Source organism: Schistocerca piceifrons, chromosome 6, assembly GCF_021461385.2.
Source record: "Schistocerca piceifrons isolate TAMUIC-IGC-003096 chromosome 6, iqSchPice1.1, whole genome shotgun sequence".
Classification (NCBI taxonomy): domain Eukaryota; kingdom Metazoa; phylum Arthropoda; class Insecta; order Orthoptera; family Acrididae; genus Schistocerca; species Schistocerca piceifrons.
Genome location: NC_060143.1, coordinates 38,347,347 through 38,372,167, shown reverse-complemented (window position 1 = coordinate 38,372,167; position 24,821 = coordinate 38,347,347).

Genomic DNA, 24,821 nt, shown 5'->3' with positions numbered 1-24,821 from the left:
GGACCGAAACCTGCACAGACTGTCGAATCATCACCTGAACCAAGTAAAGCGAATTGGTATGTGATCAACTGCACCCCAGAAGTGGTACGAAACACCTGGAAAGTATTCTGAGGAGCAATGGATACTGCACCAGTTGCATAAGTAATCTCACGAATTTTAACTCACGGTGAAATGACACGCCAGACGTACAAAAGTGGGGTAGAGACTTTCGTCCATAGATAAACAGGATGACAGACAGAATCCTCCGTATACTGCGCAAATACGGGTAAAGAGCCAACAAGGAAGAGCATCTTAAACCAGCAGAGGACAAAAGGGACCCACCTGCAAACTCAAGAATAAACCGTATATCCTGTACAAGAGGAAAACTCTTTATGGGAATGACTTGGACTGTCCATCAACACATGTCACAAATGTCGCTGCAGGCTGGGGAAGGTGGAGAAATGGGTGAGGATGCGCTATGTGAGACCAACCAGATAATAAATTTCTCCTATATGGACGTTTTGCTATGGGGAAGCTATCACGCCCGCTTCTTCAGGGAAGCCATATAAATCCAGCGACATGACAACAGCTTCGATAAGAAAGAGGAAAAGTAAACGCATGTTGGATTCCGGTGCTGCCACGAACGGACGCTGCAGTTACCAAGGGGCGAACCAGGGGCAAGCCCTCAGACGTCGACGCAAGAGATACACATAATCTCCGGCGAAAGATTATACTCCAGTCCATTGTCAGTAATGAAAGATGAAGCTATGATAATGCTAGCCACTCATACTGGCGAAACGTTAGACAAATCGTCAAACAAAGGTCTACCGAAGAACCAGAGACAGAAGCTAACGGCCAATATGTCAAAGAAGAAAAAATCGCTGTTTTAATCTCAAGACAATAAGGGGGCGATGAGACAAAATTTGGTATCTTAAACAAGAAGCCTGTATGACTGTCGTGCGCGGAACGTAGACGTATAGCAAAAACACCCAGTTGGACAGTTTCCTGCGACTTGACAGAGTCCCGTAACTTGATCAACAAAGTTCGTCAGTGTGCGCCTTTACCCCTTGTGAGCGTAATGTGTTACCACCACACCACAGTAGCCTCAAAAAACGCACACCATTACGTTGCACGATCATTGTTGTGTCTTCACCTTTTTTCGGTGATGGTGAATTTACTTGTTGGCATTGCTTTCTTTGCTCCTTTTTCTCGGGAACATAGCGATACATCGAAAACCCGTCCATAGGGACTAGGTAGCTAAGCCATATGGATGTGTCTGATACAGTTACCACTTATTCGCTACTGCCTCTGCGGCTTTTTGAATGGGTGCGAGCAGCCGCAGAACCCAACGGGCAGAGTGACCTTTGTCGTTGTCGGAATGTCGTGCTTGATGATGAAATACGATCCATGTGTGATATTCACTTCTTCCACTATCGCTTAGATTGTGATACATCAGTCTTTACGAACCAGGGCCTCCACAACTCTTGTGATTGCCAGTTCTTCACAGAGGGATGAGATGCTGTTTCGTTCTTCGTCACGTAGACTCGTCTGACGTCACTGTAAGCGTCTGTGCCCCTTAACTACATTATCATATGATGATATAGGCCTACTGTTGCCGAACACTTCCACTATCTCAGTATGGATTGTTGCTGAGTAGTTCAGCTTCGTGGGCCAAGGACAGTCTACCCCACAACCCTTCACTTTATTAATGGGCTGCGCCGTTTTTGTTTGGCTCCAACTGCACTATTAAAATAAGAACGTAAGTAATTAGGAACTGTATTCTTCAAAGTTCTTTGAGCCGTGGCGAGCTGGCGCCAGTGTTATTTTGTTCACGTATCGTTGAGATCGATTGTGGTTGAGCTAAGTTATCTTTGATTTGGCGCGTGTCATCTTCCGGGTTGGCGGGCGAAGCGAGTTGGTTGTTAGCCTTCGACGGGTAACCCTGGAGATCTCGTAACATTCGCTGGGATACGAGTGTCAACGGCTGCCGAACGAGCGTGATGACCGTTATACGTTGTGGTGTGAAATCGGTTGGGCCTTTTGCCGACATGGACAGCTTGGAGATACAAGTTCTGTGACTTCGCTCGGAACAAAATTTGAAGGAAGCGGTGAAGCTGTGGAACCCGCTCCCTCGTATTGTGTACCTGATGTGGAGTAAGTCGTAGTGATTGTGTTTGTTCTCCAACGCAGTCAGAGATTTTAAACTTTATTATTATGGTGAGACTTTCATAGTCGAACCTTAAGACGGTGTGTAAGAGTTCAGTTGGCCTAGTTAAGTGGTGGTCGTTATTTGAAAATTTGGCAGACGTTTTACTGGTGCTTTGTGTCTATTGCAATCAAATGATTTTATGTTGCCGTTTTTAAAGCATGCACACTATTAATACAGTTGTCCATGTGTAAGTGAGTCAAAGGTTCTGCAGGATGTTTCTATGTTTCAGAGTTATTGGAATGTCTTTGTGATTCGCGCAGAAACTTTTGATTGTGCCAGCACCTTGGCGGGGAGTGAAGTGTCATCCGAAGTCTAGGCCTGGCAGTGTTTAAGAAACTATCCACTACCGAAGTTGTATTGCCTTACAAAGTTTACGATTTATCTGCCTTCCATCAAGGTGGGTTACGCTGGTAGGTGGTTCAAATGGTTCAAATGGCGGTGGGCACTATGGGACTTAACATCTGAGGTCATCGGTACCCTAGAACTTAGAACTACTTAAATCTAACTAACCTAAGGACATCACACACATCCATGTCCGAGGCAGGATTCGAACCTGCAACCGCAGCGGTCGCGCGGTTCCAGACTGAAGTGCCTTCAACCGCTAAGCCACACCGGCTGGCTAAGCTGGTAGATACATATATTGTATGTAACTTGTTTGTATATGAACTTGTTTTCTTAAATATTAGGGACTGGTAACTGGCTCAACTTTAAACTGCACAGCATCTTCTGAGTTCCTTGTGCAGGTTTTTCTAGTGATTTTAGTAACACGTCTGAGCACGTGAACATTTATTTTTTAAAGATCAATGTTTCTGTTGTAGATTTTTAATTAAGTGGTTCTATCATGTTATGCAATGGCATCTTAGCTTGGCACTAGTGTTCAAGTGTTGTTAAGTCATCCTTTACCTTTAATTGTTCTCATTATATCTATTTTGAGGAAAGCCTATATGGGAGTTTGAAGTTCTCAAGTTTGTCAGCAACCCTTAATTTCAAATTGTTTGGAATTGTTTGGAATGGTTTGTTAGAGACTGAGTATGTTGTGGTTCTAATTGTATTTGCAAAGTTTTATCTAGTGGCTCGTCCACAATTTGTGATTGTCAATTCTTTTAAAGGGGCAATGTCAATAAACTGTCTTAATTATAAATTGTGACTACCAACCGCTTCCTCTTTTTATGGTATTTAAGATATGGTCTGTAAGTGTGGTACGATTAAGGAGTCACATATCATTTTTAATGAAGCGTTACAAGTACTTCTTGCAGCTGAGTGAGACAATCTCTATGAAACACAGGTAGTATTTTATAAGTACACTGACCTCTCCGACTTGTGGAACGAAAGAAGCTGTAAATTCTGATCTCTGGAAAAGATTTAATTTTATTTCGTCACCCATTCAAAGATAAGCCATGTCTGACTTTGCTGAAGCTACGCCAATAATAGACAGACGCCTGTGCTTACTAAGTGTGAGGCTTTGCGTTGCAGACTTGCGTGTTAGACCTAGCCCACGAGTGTCGATTAGGCAGCCATTAGCCAGACACAGCCGATAGGTGTACGAGACACCACAAGGCCAGTCGACGCTTCCCGAGCCTACACGGCCCGGCCGAAGCAGACAGGAAACGTCAGCTGTGCGGTAGCTGCGTGATCGACGTACCCATAATCACCGCCACCAAGTATTGAAAGCACAGGGCTACTACAAATGATTGAAGCGATTTCATAAATTCACTGTAGCTCCATTCATTGACATATGGTCACGACACGCTACAGATACGTAGAAAAACTCATAAAGTTTTGTTCGGCTGAAGCCGCACTTCAGGTTTCTGCCGCCAGAGCGCTCGAGAGCGCAGTGAGACAAAATGGTGACAGGAGCCGAGAAAGCGTATGTTGTGCTTGAAATGCACTCACATCAGTCAGTCATCACAGTGCAACGACACTTCAGGACGAAGTTCAACAAAGATCCACCAACTGCTAACTCCATTCGGCGATGGTATGCGCAGTTTAAAGCTTCTGGATACCTCTGTAAGGGGAAATCAACGGGTCGGCCTGCAGTGAGCGAAGAAACGGTTGAACGCGTGCGGGCAAGTTTCACGCGTAGCCCGCGGAAGTCGACGAATAAAGCAAGCAGGGAGCTAAACGTACCACAGCCGACGGTTTGGAAAATCTTACGGAAAAGGCTAAAGCAGAAGCCTTACCGTTTACAATTGCTACAAGCCCTGACACCCGATGACAAACTCAAACGCTTTGAATTTTCGGCGCGGTTGCAACAGCTCACGGAAGAGGATGCGTTCAGTGCGAAACTTGTTTTCAGTGATGAAGCAACATTTTTTCCTAATGGTGAAGTGAACAGACACAATGTGCGAATCTGGGCAGTAGAGAATCCCCACGCATTCGTGCAGCAAATTCGCAATTCAGCAAAAGTTAACGTGTTTTGTGCAATCTCACAGTTTAAAGTTTACGGCCCCTTTTTCTTCTGCGAAAAAAACATTACAGGACACGTGTATCTGGACATGCTGGAAAATTGGCTCATGCCACAACTGGAGACCGACAGTGCCAACTTCATCTTTCAACAGGATGGCGCTCCACCGCACTTCTATCATGATGTTCGGCATTTCTTAAACAGGAGATTGGAAAACCGATGGATCGGTCGTGGTGGAGATCATGATCAGCAATTCATGTCATGGCCTCCACGCTCTCCCGACTTAACCCCATGCGATTTCTTTCTGTGGGGTTATGTGAAAGATTCAGTGTTTAAACCTCCTCTACCAAGAAACGTCCCAGAACTGCGAGCTCGCATCAACGATGCTTTCGAACTCATTGATGGGGACATGCTGCGCCGAGTGTGGGAGGAACTTGATTATCGGCTTGATGTCTGCCGAACCACTAAAGGGGCACATATCGAACATTTGTGAATGCCTAAAAAAACGTTTTGAGTTTTTGTATGTGTGTGCAAAGCATTGTGAAAATATCTCAAATAATAAAGTTATTGTAGAGCTGTGAAATCGCTTCAATCATTTGTAATAACCCTGTACTAACACTAATAATTGTAAACGAAAGTGAGTGATCCCTCTCCGGTTGTCATCAAATTAAAGGTTTGTTAAACACAAATGATGGGCGTCCTAAGTAAAATACGTAATCAGAAAAAAAAGGATGTGGAAGTTCCAACAAGCGGGAGCAGTGCTCCCTAGAATTTGCAGAAGAAAGCATACCGTTACTTGGACAGTAATGCGTGTACAAAATTCGATGACGACATTCGCCTGCTGGTTCAGATGGATTTCTTCACATTTATCGTACAGCCATTTCCCCTTAGGTACAAAGCACTTCGTATTTACGTCAGTCCAAAGTAACTCGTATTTCTGCATTCCTGAATTTGCCTGAACATTTTTAAATTTCATTCTTTTTCAACTACGGACTGTATGTCACGTTTTTAATTCATTGGTTTTCATTGCCTTCTGCATCCTCATGCTGTTTATCATTGCTGATTCTTCCAGTTTCCCACCCCAACAACAAGTGTGTGTTCTGTATCTCTGTCCGTTCCTCCGCCCAATTTGACAAGGCTTTCGACAGTCCTATGGGACCAAACTGTGCGGTCATCGTTCCCTAGGCTTACACACTACTTAATCTAACTTAAACTAACTTACGCTAAGGACAACACACACACCCACGCCCGAGGGACGACTTCCAAATCTTCGGCGGGGAGAGCCGCGCGAACCGTGGCAAGACACTTAAGACCACGCAGCTACCCTGGGCGGCTGAATGGCATAGCTGGCAATTTTTATTCAACGTTTAAACACAGACCGAGGAGGTTTTGATTGCCAGTTTTGTTTGCTAGTGCTAGTGATAATAACTGCTCTTTCAGAATGATGCTTTTTTTTTTTTTACCAAAGAGTCAGCCCTCTTTTATAAGTTCCTGGCAGATTAAAACTTAGCAGTGGACTAGGATTTAAAAGCACACCTTGCCTTTTGTGGCTGTTACCAGTAAGAGCGCTGCCAGCGATGCTTTGTGTATTTTACTGAAACATTCGTAGGTCACGCTTACGTTGTAAAACACGTTACTTTAGTCAAAAGTAGAGTATGTACCAGGGACGCTAAGGCAGCGTTTAGTATAATGGTAGCCCATTCATCAACCAGCCGAGAGCTGAATTTCTACATTACCTGAAAAGGGATTTCAGCACTGTTAAGGCACCTAAAATAGGACACGAAGAATATTAATCTCGTTCGGTTCATTCTACTAGTGACCGTAATGTGATCAATATTATCCATTAGAAGTCATTGTCTTCTCTTGAACGAGGTGCTTATAATCTTATGTTGTACATCTTATTGCAGAACATATAGTAAGACTCGCGAAACATTCGCAGGATGCCAATTGGGAGACTAGAAAATGTGATTTAAAGTTAAAGGTGTGATTATATTGCGCAGCATGAATCAGGCAAGGGAAGCTGTATTCGCAAATGCCAACTGTAACATGTCGCCAACGACGGAAAATTACCGAGAAAGGCAGATTTCAGTTGATTAGTATTGAAATACAGCTAAGCAATACGTGTTATTTGTAATTTAGCACACGTACATGATAAGTACTGTGCCGATTTTTGCGTTAACAACGATTTACAGATTACTTTATGGTACAGCGCAGCTGTTATTTATTAAATGCCAGCACACGACAATCATAAACGGTGCAGAATATACGTAAAAAAAATAAAATAAAAAATGAACAATAAATTAACAATACCAATACTGTGTGTTCTTTTGTTGAGTAACATGTGTGTAGTAACATTGCCTGTACGACCTATTATGTACTGACTTTACCAACACGCCTTAAATAAGTCTAATTCGCTCTAAAATACGTAAGCAAATGGAGATCTTTGAAGACGGCAGCTTATTGTTGAGGTCTGACAGCTGACACATTTTTGAAAAAGAACGTCCGATTTGTGATAACATTGCGTGTGCGACCTATTATCTATTGATTTTACGAGCACAGTCTTAAACAACTCCGCTTGGAACTACAATATGGAAATAAATGGATATCTTTGAAGAAGGCAGCGTATTATTGAAGTACTGCGAACTGATGTATTTTTAAGGGAGGACGCCCCAACGATATAAATGTCAGACATGAAGCACAAGTCCTTTCGTTTTTAACGAAATAGTCAGCACTTGCAAGCAAAAACTACATTTTTAGTTTATATCCATTGATTCCTGGGCAAGTGGGTCTCTTAGGAGGTTTTCTTAAATAGTGTGTGTGAGAAGGACAGCTACTAACTTATAAAACATATGGCGCATCTTGCACCTCAGCAAACATTCAATTTTCGCAAGACAGAGTGCTAGTCCACTCCTCCCCTCTCTCTATCATCCGAAAACGCTCCTAACCCCCTCCCCGACACACACACACACACACACACACACACACACACACACACACACACATCGTAGGAAACGCTAGTTTACTTCAACGACACAAAGAGCTAGCAAATAAAAAGAATATTATGAAGCGTCTCCTCTCTCTCTCTCTCTCTTTCTCTCTCTCTCTCTCTCCCTCTGCGAGCTAGGTAAAGGAGAGAAGAAAGAATAGAAGGGAGGGTAATAAGAAACCGGTCTAGCAGCTTCTCAGCATGGGATTTCACGCTCTGTGACTTCGGCATGCCTAGGCCGTATAAACCTTTACAGCTTCGCCTACAGAGGCAGGCAGGATCGGCTGTGGCCGGGCTCTGTTATGCACTGATCATGCAAAGAAATTGTGCTCTTCACGCCACTTGATGCCGGAGCAGATGACGACAGGTGAAAGCATCTTGTCCTTCAACACGGCGGTAACAGTAGAAGCTTCTTTCTACACGGTGAATGCTAAATGTGCAGATAAAATTTTGGAGTTTGCTCATTCTTCAGCAATACTTTTTGTGTATTTTAGTGCAAGGTACCGTAGTCTCGAATGGTTAGTTACAGAGTAATGATTTAATTACGATTCACTCGGTTTGTTAACAGTGTTTCTGCAAACATACCTTCACGATAATGAAAAATCTCGTTACGCAATCAGCAAATGGTGCCACACTAAATGCAGACGATGCAACAGCCCGCAGAAATACAACTAACACTGTGGGAAAAACTAAGTCCAAACAGAATCGACCAGAAATGAATGCAAGCTTGAGGGTAAAGACTAAAGTATTGCTAGTGAACAGGATAAATTCATTTCCAAACAAGACACACGACGCATATCAAAGGCATTATTGTACTATTGTAGCGATGTTTTCATTTAAATAAGAAGGCAGAAGGGGGAGGTAAGAAAAACGAAATGTAAACTGTAACAAACCACCACATACTACAGGTTTAGGGGCTAACTCCGAATATAATTTGAAAAAAGTTATTGCTTTTTTACTTTAAGTCAGCTTGGATTAATAATAATAACTTTGGCAACAGGTTATACAAAGCTTGCATTTTTCATTTGACTATTGGTCATTATACCAAAATAATCAGAAAATGTACGTAAACAATTTCTGCAGTTTTACCAATGGGGATCGGGTTAACTCCACTTAACATTCAAAAGTAATAGTGATAGTATCACACGTAACTAATAATCTTTTATGGGGTGTTCTGTATATTTAGCTTAAACAAAAGCTGTCTACTCACTAATGACGAAGCATAAAAGAGTAATATTCGTCTCAATAGCTGTGGCTTCAAGCGGATACGTACTCATAAATGATTATCGGAAATGCAACACTAAAATACTAGGGCATTGCGACGTAAGGGAGCTACATAATGAAACCTGTGTGTAGCTAACAACAGGGCGAAAAAGAATCGTCTACCTGAGTAGTCTTCCAATGGTATCACTTAACATTCACTTAAATGGCTTAGCTTACATACTTACCTTGTTTAAAACGATGTTTAACCTCATAACAAGCCTCATGTAGATATGAAAGTGTGCACCGGCCGCTGTGGCCGAGCGGTTCTAGGCGCTTCAGTCCAGAACCACGATGCTGTACGGTCGCACGTTCGAATCCTGCCTCGGGTATGGATGTGTGTGATGTTAAGTTAGGTTTAAATAGTTCCTAAGTTCTAGGGGACTGATAACCTCAGATGCTAAGTCCCATAGTGCTCAGAGCCATTTGAACCATTTTTTGAAATTGTGCTTGTGAAAATTGTTCATACTAGGTGGATATAAAATCAACGACAATGTTTGTTGGTTTGATAGCTTTGGTAACTTATCGTGTCATCGAAAAATGGTAAGGCACTTGAAAATACGTACAATAAAATTTAAGCATATATTTTTCAATTAGCTAAAAGTCTGAGATGAGGTCATCTCTGTTTATAGATTTTGAACTTTCGATAGTTTATGATGCATTAACAAAATATTATTCTTCGAACTACGGTCTCTAACCAGAAGCTAAACTTACCGCAATAAATTTAGTAAATTTCTTTAATCATTTTATAAGCAAATACATCAGAAATATCACATTCTTCCACAATTCGAGCAGTGATAATGAACTTCTGTAGAGAGCTGGTTTAAAGTATGGAACTTCTGATACGCATGACGTATTTCCAATTTTATTCCGAGACATAGAAAGATGTAATCAAAATTTCAACAAGTAATGAGCTCTAAAGGAGAAAGAAATATTTAACATAAAATTAATGACACAGCGCAATAACACTCCAGAATGCAGTGAGATTTGGAATAATGTATATGTAGGTTTGAAGTTGATAAATACTATAAACTCAGTACCATGTTTTGGTAGAAACATAATTAAAAAATAACCATAAAGACAATAGAAGACCCAATTAATTTGGAAATGTTATCTTCTCGGGCACTGATTAACATTTCCGGAAGTACATCGCACCATATTGAATCTACGCAGTATGCGGCAGTTCTGAATTGTAGTAGCACCTGGGTTAAAGGATATAGAATCGCCAGTATGAAGGGAACTCATGCGGTACAGAAGATCGTCATGGCTGTATTTTAAACTGCATTTTAAGTTACGAACGGTCTCGGGCTCATGGCCATTATCAAGTGACGGGCATTTATACAAACATGACAAATTAGAAACAATTCTTCCTCTCGTACAGAAACAGTAAAGGCCTCTAACACATTACATTAAAACTATTTATTAAAACGCAGTACTGTCAACTGTGCGAATCACAAACGCAGCACGCTTCGTTTGTTTGTATTCTTCATAATAAACTAGTCACAGAGTGATACAAAATTTACACTGTAGCTATACAGATATTTTGTCCTGAGAGAGTTCGTTTCATATAATAGCGTTTCATCCAGTTTCCACACCACAATGAAATTGACTCGCAGGCATCCGAATTCAGGGAAGATTTCTGAAATAGCAGAAGCAAGGAAAGGATCACATTATTGACTAATCTGACGAAATTTTCAGAATTTGATAAGTACAAGAAACGAGCCCCAGAACATATTATCTTGCAGACTGAAAGTCTCAGTTGATAATTGGAGACTAAGTGGTAAAATTGAAAAATGAAGTATAGATCCTGATATCTCCTCAAAAAAATATGCGTGAAAAGGAGATAAATATTTGAAAAGTGGGTCAACACCAGTAAGATATCTAACAGTTGGATTAATTTATAGTGTACCTAGGTCCTCAATGAACGAATGAAATGCTTGAAAGAGCACTTAGAAAAGCTGACGTTATTACTTGAAGTGTGAAATATTAATTTTTGCGTCGGTTTTTCAGTAAATATTTTTACTAGCTTCTATTGCGCAGTTATTTCTGCCAGTGACCTCTGATCCACCAATAAATCCGCTAATAGAAGGAGAACATTGAGAATCTTTTATATCTCCTACAAATCTTACGGTTTGTGCATTCACATGCTGTAAATGAAGGGACAAACCGCTGGTTTTAGAGTAATCTGTTTGAAGAAAAGAACTGAAAGATATCGATAGTTGACAAGAATTAGCTTTTCAGTTTATGTGACGAATGTCATATAGATGGCACTATGGTGCACAAGGCCAATCGTGAATGTCTGTATCACTTCACATTACACTGTCGTAAACAAGTGTGAACGACTTTGTTTTACATTCAGTTCCTAACAAAAAGAAGAACCACGAGGTATATTTGTGTTAATGGCTTCCCAGTACATCAAGAAAATCACTGCGCATCTGATGCGATCATTTCCTCTATTATCTCGGTTCTCAGTAAGCAGATGTTATCATGGTTTTATTGAAAATACGACCAGTTTCTTCCCGAATCCTTGTAAAAACTGCATAATGTTTTTTTATTGCGAATTTAGCAATCGCTGAGACAAGAAGGATTAATTATTAATATTAAGAGCATTTAAAATAAAATATTTTGTTAAACTGCACAACTTCTGTGCATCAGGCGTTAAACTTGTGTTAAAAGTATCATTAGTTAGGGTTCCACTGAATCACCATTACTTTTTGAATTGTAACTCAGAAACCTAACTGATAAACTAATGAAACATTTCTGGAGAGGGATCCAAAAAATTTTCCCTTGTGTATGTGGACAGTGCAGGAAATCTAAATCCATCATCACTTTTTTTTTCGTCCTCAGTTATTTGTTGGATATACTCCATTGTCTGTTTTCCTCTGTAGGTTTTGCCTATACAATCCCCTGGAGTACCATAGAACATATTCCCTGATGTCTTAGCACATGTTGTACCGTTCTGTCCCTTCTTCCTTTCAATGTATTCTGTGTGGTCCCCTCTTCACTGATTCTGCGGAAAACCTCCTCACTCCTCATCCTGTCACTCCACCTAATTGCCAGCACCCTTTTATAGCACCACACGTCAGGCACTTCGGTTCTCTTCTGATCCGGTTTTTTCAGAGTCCATGGTTGATTACTATAAAATGCTGATCTCCAAATTATGTTCGCAGAAATTTCTCCCTTAGTTTAAGATCGATTTTCGATACTAGCAGACGTGTTCTGATTAGAAATGCCCTCTTTGCCTGTGGTAATCTGATTTCTAAGTCTTTCATTACACTTTTTTAATTTGAAACGAATGTAACACTGATTTTTACTACAACAACAAATATTTCGAAAGATTTAACGTACACAGAAATCGGCGTAAAAATTGCAAGATCTGTGAACTGGCATTGTAAGTGACTGGACTGTTTGTGGGATGGATACGCTTGGAGCGCTGAATTAAGGATGAAGACAGCCAAAACAGTGAGAACGGTAGTAAGAGGTAAACCGATGGTCATTTTAAAACCAAATAAGGAATCGCGAATACAAAATAGAACACGTATCTCATATAGCAAGCACTACAGCTTAAACACGAAAATCACCCCAAAATATCCTCGAGCAAAAGCATCGATTGTTGTAGCATTTTTATGCATTTAAAATTCTACTTCTAGTGCAGTTATTGGCTTGGAAGTCATGCAGCAAGAAAACCGAAAAAGAAGAACCAGAAAAGCAATGGGATGTGGATGTTTATAATGTTGTTGTGGTCTTCAGTCCTGAGACTGGTTTGATGCAGCTCTCCATGCTACTCTATCCTGTGCAAGCTTCTTCATCTCCCAGTACCTACTGCAACCTACATCCTTCGGAATCTGCTTAGTGTATTCATCTCTTGGTCTTCCTCTACGATTTTTACCCTCCACGCTGCCCTCCAACGCTAAATTTGTGATCCCTTGGTGCCTCAAAACATGTCCTACCAACCGATCCGTTCTTCTAGTCAAGTTGTGCCACAAACTTCTCTTCTCCCCAATCCTATTCAATACCTCCTCATTAGTTATGTGATCTACCCACCTTATCTTCAGCATTCTTCTGTAGCACCACATTTCGAAAGCTTCTATTCTCTTCTTGTCCAAACTAGTTATCGTCCATGTTTCACTTCCATACATGGCTACACTCCATACAAATATTTTCAGAAACGACTTCCTGACGCTTAAATCTATACTCGACGTTAACAAATTTCTCTTCTTCAGAAAGTATATTACAGTTAACATTGTCAAAAGCTTTCTCTAAGTCTACAAATGCTAGAAACGTAGGTTTGCCTGGATGTTTATAATAACGTTCGATAAATAAGCCAAGAAGTTAGCTATGGGTAGAAAACCATTGCTACCTTAAAAAGGGAAGTTATAGGTGATTTATCATTGCAGTTATGGACTACGTAATGTGCCGATGAAGGGGTTGGTATGAAGTTTGCAGTGCTACACTAGAGTTCCAGGTGTTGATGTGTATATACTACAATCCAGCAAGTAATTACTGATGACAAGGCTAGAGATTTCCTATATTCAATTTCATTGTTTGTCTGAATCTTTGTCTGCGAGCTTACGACCTTTCTCAAGGGCAGAAACGTGAAACCTTCGTGCGCCCACTCTCGTTAATGTCGTAGTTACTTGTCATCTCTGACGACGAAGACGTTCTTTCCCGGAAGCGCAGTGAATTATGTTCCCTTCTAGTCTTGTGCAAGGCCTCGGAGAGACATTCTTAATGTGCAGAGAGCTGTGGCTCAGATTTGTGATTCGTAAATGTCAGAAAGGATTGCTACACAGTAACCTCATCAGAACATATGTCGCATATATTGTCTTGAGCGATTGCATCGACGAAAACATGTGTCATTCTTACTATGAAAATAGCCACTTGTGTGTGCCTCAGTTAGAGAAAGCGAACTACACGTGGTACTTCTGACCTCAATACTTACTGTCGCCTTACTAAACTGCTTTTTCATATGTTTAGCTTCGTCGGAAAACTGTAAAACGAAGGCCAATGACTTACTACACACGGAGGCAACAATTTCAGGCCAATATTACCATATAATTCCACAAAACGTTCTCCTGAAACTTTATTTGACTCAAGACATGAGCTCAGCAATATGCTTCACAAGTCTTAGAATCATTATTATGTTACTAATAGGATCTCACCTTTCAATCAAAACATTTTGTGCAGGACACTTTTAGAGTAGCTCCTTCACAACTTTAATAGCTGACGAGGTGTTAGTGGAATAGAAAAGGTAAGGAAAAAGTGGACTCTTTCCTGGTATTGCCTCTGTTTTGTGTCGGCCTGTAAACGACAAAGAAATAGCCAATCACAGATTTAGTATTTCATACCTTCTGTGATTGGATGCAATTCCTGTAGCTAAATTGATATTTTCCATGGAAATGGGTTGTATATGCCGTGAATCATGTTAATTTTGGTCTATGTGTTTCATCTGTTAAAATGTTAGGGTGTCATAGTTATGAAGCGAAGGTGCGAAACAATGTTGTGTTTGCCTGGACTCACGTGGAAGCAGCGAGGAGCCGCATGTCGGCATGTCGATATATCTGATGATTCCTAGTCTTCTTAGCAACCTTGTCTCACAACAGTTGTGAAAACCTTCGAGTCAATGATCTTTGGACTGAGTATGCAAAAAAATTTATGTGATATGAAGAGCTTGAGTCAGGGAGAGTCGAACGAAACTGGGTAGTGTATAATTCGATACTGTAGTGAGAAGCTGAATAATGGCGTGCGGGATATTACACTGAAGCGCCAAAGAAACTGGTACACCTGCCTAATATCGTTTAAGACCCCCGCGCGCACGCAGAAGTGCCGCGACACGACGTGGTATGGCCTCGACTACGGTTGTGAGTAGTGCTGGAGGGAACTGACACCATAAATCCCGCAGGGCTGTAAACAAATCCGTTCTTACGGATTTGTGGACAGCCGAGGGGGTGGGGATCTCTTCTGAACAGCACATTGCAAGGCATCCCAGATATGCTCAATAATGTTCATGTCTGGGGAGTTTGATGGCCAACGGAAGTGTTTAAACTCATAAGAGTGTTTCTGGAGCCACTCTGTAGCAAATCTGGACGTGTGGGATATGACATTGTCCTGCTGGAACTGCCTAAGTCCGTCGGAATCTACAATGGACATGAATGGATGCAGGCGATCTGACAGGATGCTAACGTACGTGTCACCTGTCAGAGTCGTATCTGTAAGTATCAGGGGTCCCATATCACTCCAGCTGCACACGCCCTATTACACTGCCTCCACCAGCTTGAACAGTGCCCTGCTGACATGCAGGGCACATGGATCCATGAGATCGTCTCCATATCTGTACACGTCCATCCGCTCGACATACACTCCTGGAAATGGAAAAAAGAACACATTGACACCGGTGTGTCAGACCCACCATACTTGCTCCGGACACTGCGAGAGGCCTGTACAAGCAATGATCACACGCACGGCACAGCGGACACACCAGGAACCGCGGTGTTGGCCGTCGAATGGCGCTAGCTGCGCAGCATTTGTGCACCACCGCCGTCAGTGTCAGCCAGTTTGTCCTCGCATACGGAGCTCCATCGCAGTCTTTAACACTGGTAGCATGGCGCGACAGCGTGGACGTGAACCGTATGTGCAGTTGACGGACTTTGAGCGAGGGCGTATAGTGGGCATGCGGGAGGCCGGGTGGACGTACCGCCGAATTGCTCAACACGTGGGGCGTAAGGTCTCCACAGTACATCGATGTTGTCGCCAGTGGTCGGCGGAAGGTGCACGTGCCCGTCGACCTGGGACCGGACCGCAGCGACGCACGGATGCACGCCAAGACCGTAGGATCCTACGCAGTGCCGTAGGGGACCGCACCGCCACTTCCCAGCAAATCAGGGACACTGTTGCTCCTGGGGTATCGGCGAGGACCATTCGCAACCGTCTCCATGAAGCTGGGCTACGGTCCCGCACACCGTTAGGCCGTCTTCCGCTCACGCCCCAACATCGTGCAGCCCGCCTCCAGTGGTGTCGCGACAGGCGTGAATGGAGGGACGAATGGAGACGTGTCGTCTTCAGCGATGAGAGTCGCTTCTGCCTTGGTGCCAATGATGGTAGTATGCGTGTTTGGCGCCGTGCAGGTGAGCGCCACAATCAGGACTGCATACGACCGAGGCACACAGGGCCAACACCCGGCATCATGGTGTGGGGAGCGATCTCCTACACTGGCCGTACACCACTGGTTATCGTCGAGGGGACACTGAATAGTGCACGGTACATCCAAACCGTCATCGAACCCATCGTTCTACCATTCCTAGACCGGCAAGGGAACTTCCTGTTCCAACAGGACAATGCACGTCCGCATGTATCTCGTGCCACCCAACGTGCTCTAGAAGGTGTAAGTCAACTACCCTGGCCAGCAAGATCTCCGGATCTGTCCCCCATTGAGCATGTTTGGGACTGGATGAAGCGTCGTCTCACGCGGTCTGCACGTCCAGCACGAACGCTGGTCCAACTGAGGCGCCAGGTGGAAATGGCATGGCAAGCCGTTCCACAGGACTACATCCAGCATCTCTACGATCGTCTCCATGGGAGAATAGCAGCCTGCATTGCTGCGAAAGGTGGATATACACTGTACTAGTGCCGACATTGTGCATGCTCTGTTGCCTGTGTCTATGTGCCTGTGGTTCTGTCAGTGTGATCATGTGATGTATCTGACCCCAGAAATGTGTCAATAAAGGTTCCCCTTCCTGGGACAATGAATTCACGGTGTTCTTATTTCAATTTCCAGGAGTGTATTTTTGCGGGGAGGTTACAGGGTCCGTCGGAATGTACAATGGACATGAATGGATGCAGGCGATCTGACAGGATGCTAACGTACGTGTCACCTGTCAGAGTCGTATCTATAAGTATCAGGGGTCCCATATCACTCCAGCTGCACACGCCCTATTACACTGCCTGCACCAGCTTGAACAGTGCCCTGCTGACTTGCAGGGCCCGTGGATTCATGAGGTCGTCTCCATACCCGTACACGTCCATCCGCTAGACATAATTTGAAACGAGACTCGTCCGGCCAGGCAACATGTTTCCAGTCATCAACAGTCCAATATCGGTGTTGACGTGCCCAGGCGAGGCGTCAAGCTTTCTGTCGTGCTTATTAAGGGTATATGAGTGGGCCTTCGCCTCCGAAAGTCCGTATGGATGATGTTTCGTTGAACGGTTAACACGCTGACAGTTGTTGATGGCACAGCTTTGAAATCTGCAGCAATTTCAGGAAGGATTGCACTCCTGCCTCTTTTTAACGATTCTCTTCGATCGTCGTTGATCCCATTCTTGCAAGTTCTTTTTCCGGCCGCAGCGATGTCGGAGATTTGATATTTTACCGAATTCCTGATATTCACGGTACACTCGTGAAGGGAAAATCCCCACTTCATCGTTACCCCGGAGATGCTGTGCCCCATCGCTCGTGCGCCAACTATAACACCGCTCACTTAAATCTTGATAACCTGCCGTTGTAGTAACAGAACCGACCTAACAACAATGCCAGACACTTGTTTTATACAAGCGTTGCCGATCGCAGCACCGTATTCTGCCTGTTAACATCTCTCTGTATTTGAATACGCATGCCTATACCAGTTTCTTTGGCGCTTCAGTGCATAAAATACTGTATCAGTTGCGGCGGACAGAAATTTTAACATGGGTATGGGAGTATGTTACCATGTTTGCAGAGAGGAAATACTTTTTTGATGATGATATATGAGAACAACCAACTGACGGGCGCGGATTTTACTGTGCTTGACGAACCACTACAAACATGATAGTTACATGCCTAAGCACTGGAAACTAGCGTCTAAAACAAAAAAACAACACGCCTTTTCGGGTGGTGAAAATGCAAGTAAATGGCTTCGTTCACCTGCTGAATCCCTGAAGGAGTTAACCGGCCACAGAAACAACGCATGTAAAATCTGCGAATTCAGAGTCTTCACGTAGAGCGAATCCTTCTGATAGGAATGAAATTCATATACTACATGGGTAACATTTAAGATCCTGAGAAGTTGTGGACTTAACCAGACGGAGGAGGCGCATTCCACTCAAGAGTGACAGAAAATATGGAAAGAAAAATGGACACAAGCAAAGTAAAAACACCTCGAGAAATTTCTTCTTTACGTAACCCCTATGCACCACGCCCATTACCTGAACGTAACATCGGAGGGTCAGGTAATTGAAGGTGATAGATATGTTACTGGAAATGGATAGGAGTAAACCATCAACTCCAGTGCTGGTAACGAAGAGAATATTATCCTTTCGTGAACTGTTGGGTATTTTGTCGAAAGCAGACATTACGAGAAGCTGTAATAGAACGATTAAATTTATAAATTAAATACATCAACCAACTACAAATATTATCTAAAAATTTTATTCATATTTAACAATTTCCGCTTTCGCATTCTTAAAAATCCATCGTGAGATGGCTCTTACAAGGTACAAACGTGGAATTCGCTTCGTGCTTGTCACTTGCTTGGTGCTCTAAGATAAACAACTTTTTCGTTTGAAATTCAGTAAGCCTACCAGAAACATTTGTATTTTGAGGAATCATGCAGGAAAAGGTCTTATAGCAGACTAACGTATAATTTGACGGAAACTTACGCAAAGTATGTTCCTGAACGTCGCAGTAGTTGAATATTTCAATTCTGCTCTTTTAAAATTCCTCTATGTTGCAATATGTGTCACTAACAATTGTTTTAATGACCACCATTGTATGTTTTAGAGCCTGACACACTATGTTCAACATTGCAGAAACGTGGCGTATGATGGAAACAAAAGCATTGCTAGCAAAGATGCTAAAGTAGCAATGAATTTCAAACTATAGACACAGCGTACGATACATGAGAATAGTAAAATATGTCTTTGTTACATTCACGGAACTGTTTTTAAAGTAGAATAAAAATTTAAATTGCACTGAATTGCACTGAAGCGACAATGAAATTGGTATAGGCATGCATATTCAAATACAGAGATATATAAATGTAAACCGGGACAGGCAGAATACGGCACTTCGGTCGGCAACGCCTATATAAAACAACAGGTGTCTCCCGCAGTTGTTAGATCGGTTACTGCTCCTACAATGACAGGTTATCAAGATTTCTGTGAGATTGAACATGGTGTTATAATCGCCGTACGAGCGATGAGACACAGCGTCTCCGGGGTTGTGATGAAGTGGGGATTTTCCCGTACAACCATTTGTACCGTGACTATCGAGAATCCGTTAAAACATCAAATCTCCGACATCGCTTCGGCCGGAAAAAGATCTTGCAAGAACGGGAGCAACGACGACCAAAGACAATCCTTCAGCGTGGCGGAAGTCCAACCCTTCCGCAAACTGCTGCAGATTTCAATGTTGGGCCATCAACAAGTGTCAGCATGCGAATCATTCAACGCAACATCATCCATATGGGCTTTCGCAGCTGAAAGCACACTCTTGTACCCTCGATGACTGAACGACGCAAAGCTTTATGCCTTGCCTGGCACGTCAACACCGACATTGGACTGTTGATGACTGGAAACCTGTTACCTGGTCAGGCGAGTCTTGTTTCAAACTGTATCGATTGGTTGGAGGTGTACGGGTACGGAGACAAACTTATCAATCCATGGACCATGAATGTCAGCAGGGACTGTTCAAGCTGATGGAAGCTCATTAATGGACGTGTGCAGTTGTAGTGATATGGGACTCCTGGTAAGTCTAAATACGACAGGTGACACTTACGTAAGCATACTGCCTGATCATCTGCACCCATTCATGTCCATTGTGCATTCCTACGGACTTGGGAAATTCCAGCAGGACAATGCGACACGCCACACGTCCAGAATTGCTACAGAGTGGCTTCAGGAACACTCTTTTTGCAATGTGATATTCAGAAGAGATCTCGTGGGGATCCTACACGATATTAGGCAGGTGTACCAGTTTCTTTCGCTCGTCAGCCGGCTGGACAGCTTTGCACGTTAGCATGCCAGCTCCGGGTTTCGTTGGAGGAGCGTCGGTTCCGGACTGTATCCAACCGGCTGGTTAACAACGAGGGCCGGTGTGCCAGCCAGTTTCGATGTAGTTTTTAGGCGGTTGCCGACACCCAACTATGTGAATGCCAGATTGGTGCCAACGTCTCGCATAAGTGACACGATTCGCAAACATTTCGGAAACGTTCCCGCACTTTCACATGGGATAACACTTGAGGCAGATGGATGGGCTACACAAACTCCGTCCCAGACAGGACAACAGCTGGCCAACCTTTACCACCAACATTGCCATACCCAAGTCAACATGCCTACCTTGTGAAGGCACAGGATAATGGCAGGAAAAAGAGGAATAAGATATGTTCAGTTGAATGGACAAGAACTATTTGAGAGTAGCAGTTTTAAGAGGGTCAGTAGAAAGAGTTGATTACTGTGCCAATGGAGTACATACCCATACATGTTGGCCATTTCTGCAACGTCAGCCGTAATCTCCACCGTTGCCTAGGTGGCTGACCGTTGAGGATTGGGATTTGCATTCCTCAACGCTTCCGCCAGCTCGGTCCCTGCGTCACACTCTAGGAGTTTGTGATGTACGGAGTGGCACTTGTGCGGAGACGGAATCCGTTGGCATTTCTGCGGAGCTAGGACACTTCAGGTGGTCGACCTCGGAACAGTTTTTTTCGCGCAGTGGTTTATTTGCAAACGGCTGTGGTGCGCTGCTTCCTCTCAGATCTCAGCGCTGCAGTTGATCCTCACTGGCTACCTGTGCTGGGTGGTCTTACCATTGTGGAGATGGATTTCATCGAGACCACCAAAATAAAGCCTCTGTTGATTTACAGCGGGTGTTCTTATGTGGTGGACTATATCAAAGAAGAAGATGTAACTTAATGGCGTTGTGTAAAATTTCTAAAGAAGAAACGCAAAGGAAGAGTACCCAGTAAAATTAGGACAGTTTTACGGGAAGGTAACCGTAGTTTTATTCCAGCTGAAGCAGCAAATGGAGTGCCAAAACTTCCTGTAAGCACCAAAAAGCGTGCAAAAGGAGCAGATACTACAATTTTATGAATTTATCTTGAAGTAGGGCAGCCCTTCCATCGAGGCTTTGACTTAGTCACATCAGTATCATCGTACAGAAGTGCAAAATAATAGCTGCATCGCATTAGATGAAAATATGTGGGATCTACGAAAGATCTGACCGATTCAGGAGGAACAGTCTTCCAAGAAAATGATTTACGTGTGAATGATGACAGCAATTTTTTACTTGTAGATGAGAACATGGGACCGAAAGAGAAACTTCTGGTGATTGCCAGCGAAAAGAGAAAAATCATTTTTATCAAGCTGTGAATTATTGTTTGTGGACGGAATATTCAGGTGTTCGATCAAGCAGTTTGGAAAGTCCTTTATTTTCCATGCCAATCTTACAAATTTTATTCGAGCCGTTTATGCTTTGTTGCCGACAAAAATGCGAAAAACAGATACCGTTTTATTTAAAGCTTTTAATACCAATGTACCTTGATGGAATCATGCCTTTGTCAAGATGGACTCCGGAGCTGCTATCGTCCAGTCAGCTGGATGTTTGTTTCCTGGCCGGCCGTTGTGACCGAGCGGTTCTAGGCACTTCAGTCTGGAACCGCGCGACCACTACGGTCGCAAGTTCGAATCCTGCCTCGGGCATGGGTGTGTGTGATGCCCTTAGGTTCGTTAGGTTTAAGTAGTTCTAAGTTTTAGGGGACTGATGACCTCAGAAGTTAAGTCCCACAGTGCTCAGAGCCATCTGAGCCATTTTTTTGTTTCCTGAAACACAGATTTGGGGGTTGTAATTATCATTTTAATCAATGTTGTGTGGAAACAATGTAAGGAAAGCGAAGAAATACCCCGACATATAAGAATGTATTCAGCTCTGGCACATCTTCTCCCGAAATGGGTGTCAGTTCAGGAGAGAACACGTGCGAACCAAAATCTTCAGGATTTCTACGGATATTTTGTGGACCAGTGACTCGATAACGAGGAATGCCAAGAGGTATGTGGAATCGTACTGGAAGTCACCATCGGACTACCTACGTCTCAGAAGCATGTAACAGAAGAGCAAATCTTCGAGAAGACGCAGCATACCGCTGCCACCAGTTTGACTGATTAGTTTTAAGTTTTAATAGAAAAAGAAGAAAGAAATTAAGACCGAAGACGCTGTTGCAAAGGCTTTCAAAGGATTCCTAACTGATGACAACTTAAAATGATTTCTAACTTGTGTGGTCGACGCACAGAAATCTCATTTAAAAATGTAGCAGCCACAGAAAATTATGTAAATATTGAAAATCAGGTTAATTATGCATATCTCCAATTTTGTAAATAAATTTAAGGCAAGACGAAAAGAGAACACCCTCTCGTGGTGTTTCCTGGAAACTATACGAACTCGGCTAAATGTCTCTTGAAATTTGTAAAACAATGAAAACCGATAAGGCTAAAACACTGGCAAGAGTATCTCATAGACCATGCTTCTTCTAGCGATTCATTGCAGTATTCCCCTTGAGAGATTCTTGGAATCAGATTCTGCATGGGCTGTCAAAGAATACAAATCTTTGCAGCGGCAACGAATGGAAATGAGATGCAGCTACATCCATTCATTCTCCCTCCGTCTGAAACCGGTAAAGGCGAAATAATCATAAAACAGTGACTGATTGCAGTTTTACAAATTCTCAGCATACAAGGAGTCTCAAGATGTACGTTGCAACATCAGTGTGTTATTATACGTAAACTAATTATTTTAATATACTGGGTGTCTCAAAAGGCACGGTACAATTTTAACGAGTTACAGTATCCAAACTAATTAAGATATTCGCACAATGTTCGGCTTATATGATAAACAAACTCACAAAGTATTAAACTTCCTGGCAGATTAAAACTGTGTGCCGGACCGAAACTCGAACTCGGGACCTTTGCCATTCGCGGGTAAGTGCTCTACCAACTGAGCTACCCAAACACGACTCACACCCCGTCCTCACAGCTTTACTACTGCCAGTATCTCGTCTCCTACCTTCCAAACTTTCCCGCGGAAGGCAAAGGTCTCGAGTTCGAGTCTCAGCCCGGCACACAGTTTTAATCAGCCAGGAAGTTTCATATCAGCGCACACTCCGCTACAGAGTGAAAATTTCATTCTGGTCACAAGGTATTGTTTGTATGCGTGTTCCAACAATATAGTGTACGGCCACATTGGGTTCAGACAGTGCGAGATGTTCTAGACCAGGTTCTTATATATCGCTGGATTTGCAGGGATTGTCCAATTCCCTGGAATTATAGGTCACCTGACGTTACACCGATGGACTTTATTCTATGGAATACGTCAAGGACAGAGTCTACCGAACACCTGTTAACCATGTGAATAAGAACCGAATCGTTGCTGCTATTGCAGCAGTTGATGCGGACATGTTATGCCGCTTGTGGATAGAGCTCGAATGCAGATTGTATGTTGTGCGTGCCTCTAAGGGCGCACATATTGGAAATGATTAATGGCATAAAGACTTGGTGAGTCATGTAAGTCAGATGGTGTGAATGTCTTAATTAGATTGTATGCTGTAACACGGTTAAGTTGGACCGTACCATTAGACACATCCTGTGTATTAGAAATAACTGCTTGTAACACCTGTCATAGAGTACATACAGCACACTTCTTATGCTATTAAGCTGTGGTCACGGTGACACCGATATCAGTGGATTCCGCCTTCGACCTACATCTGCTGAAGACTACCGATCTTCTCAAATCAGGACGCCACTACGTATGCGGTCACAATGTAGCCTATCCCGCAACCCAAAGGTACAGACTTTGGACGACAATCGGTGGAATTTAAAACAGTTGTTTTTTCGATAATGTTGGCCGACGCGACACGAAACATGGACTGTGAGAAACGAGAAACTGGTAAATCTAGTCAAAGAATGAGTTTGTGGCATCCTAAAGATGAAAAATATCATAATCAGAGCCCGCCTGCTTAGCTGAGTGGTAACTTGCTACCTTTCATGCAGCGGGCCCGGGTTCGATTCCCGTCCGGGTTGGAGATTTTCCCCGCCCGTGGACTGGGTGTTGTGTTGTCCTCCTCACCATCTCATCACCACCGACGCACAGGTCGCCCAGTGTGGCGTCACCTGAAATAATACTTAGATCTGGCAGCCGAACGTCCCCGGACGGGGTCTTCCGGCAAACAAAGTCACACGATCATTTCATTTCGTCGTAATCGGGATATAGTTCGGGACTGACGGACCGAAATCGCATGTTTATTGGAAGCCACAAGAAGGCAAAACCTTTATCGGATTTTTTTTTTTTTACTTTATTGTTATTTTAATACCTGTACAAATCAGGTAGGCTGGCAGCGGCACACTACGCCACTCTTCAGCCATAGTGTTTACAATAGTAAAAGAACGGAGAATGATAATTAACAGAGTGACGGGCAAAAGAGAGAGGTCACAGAGACACAAGAAGCACGTAGTCGTTCACACGTGACGATAACAACACTGAAAACACGTTGGCACGGCGCACAGAACACTGATGAATCCGACGGCACAAGTGAACGTAGTAGTGGGACGGCGGACACCAAAAACACTAAACGGCGTCACATACACGAGACACAGAAGGCGATGATCTCTGGCGCGCGAATGTTCACTATGCGTGTGCGAGTCCGGGGACCTGCCAAGAGAGGAGGAGGAGGAAGGGGAGTGGGAGGGGAGAGCAGAGATGCCACGGGCAGGGGAGATAAGGGGGAGGGAGGAAGGGGGAGAGGAAACCCGGGAGAAGAGGGGGGAGGGAGAGGACGAGGAAAAGGAAAAAGAAGGGAAGAGAAGAGATGGGAGGGAGGGTGCCGAAAGGAAAGGACACCGGAAGTGGGGGGCGGGGCAGGGTCAAAGTTGATAGGAGGAGTAGATGGAGGGGACGAGGACATCATCAGGGAGAGGGAGCTGGCGGAAGCCACCTTGGGAGAGGGTAAGGAGGGTGGAGAGATGGAGAC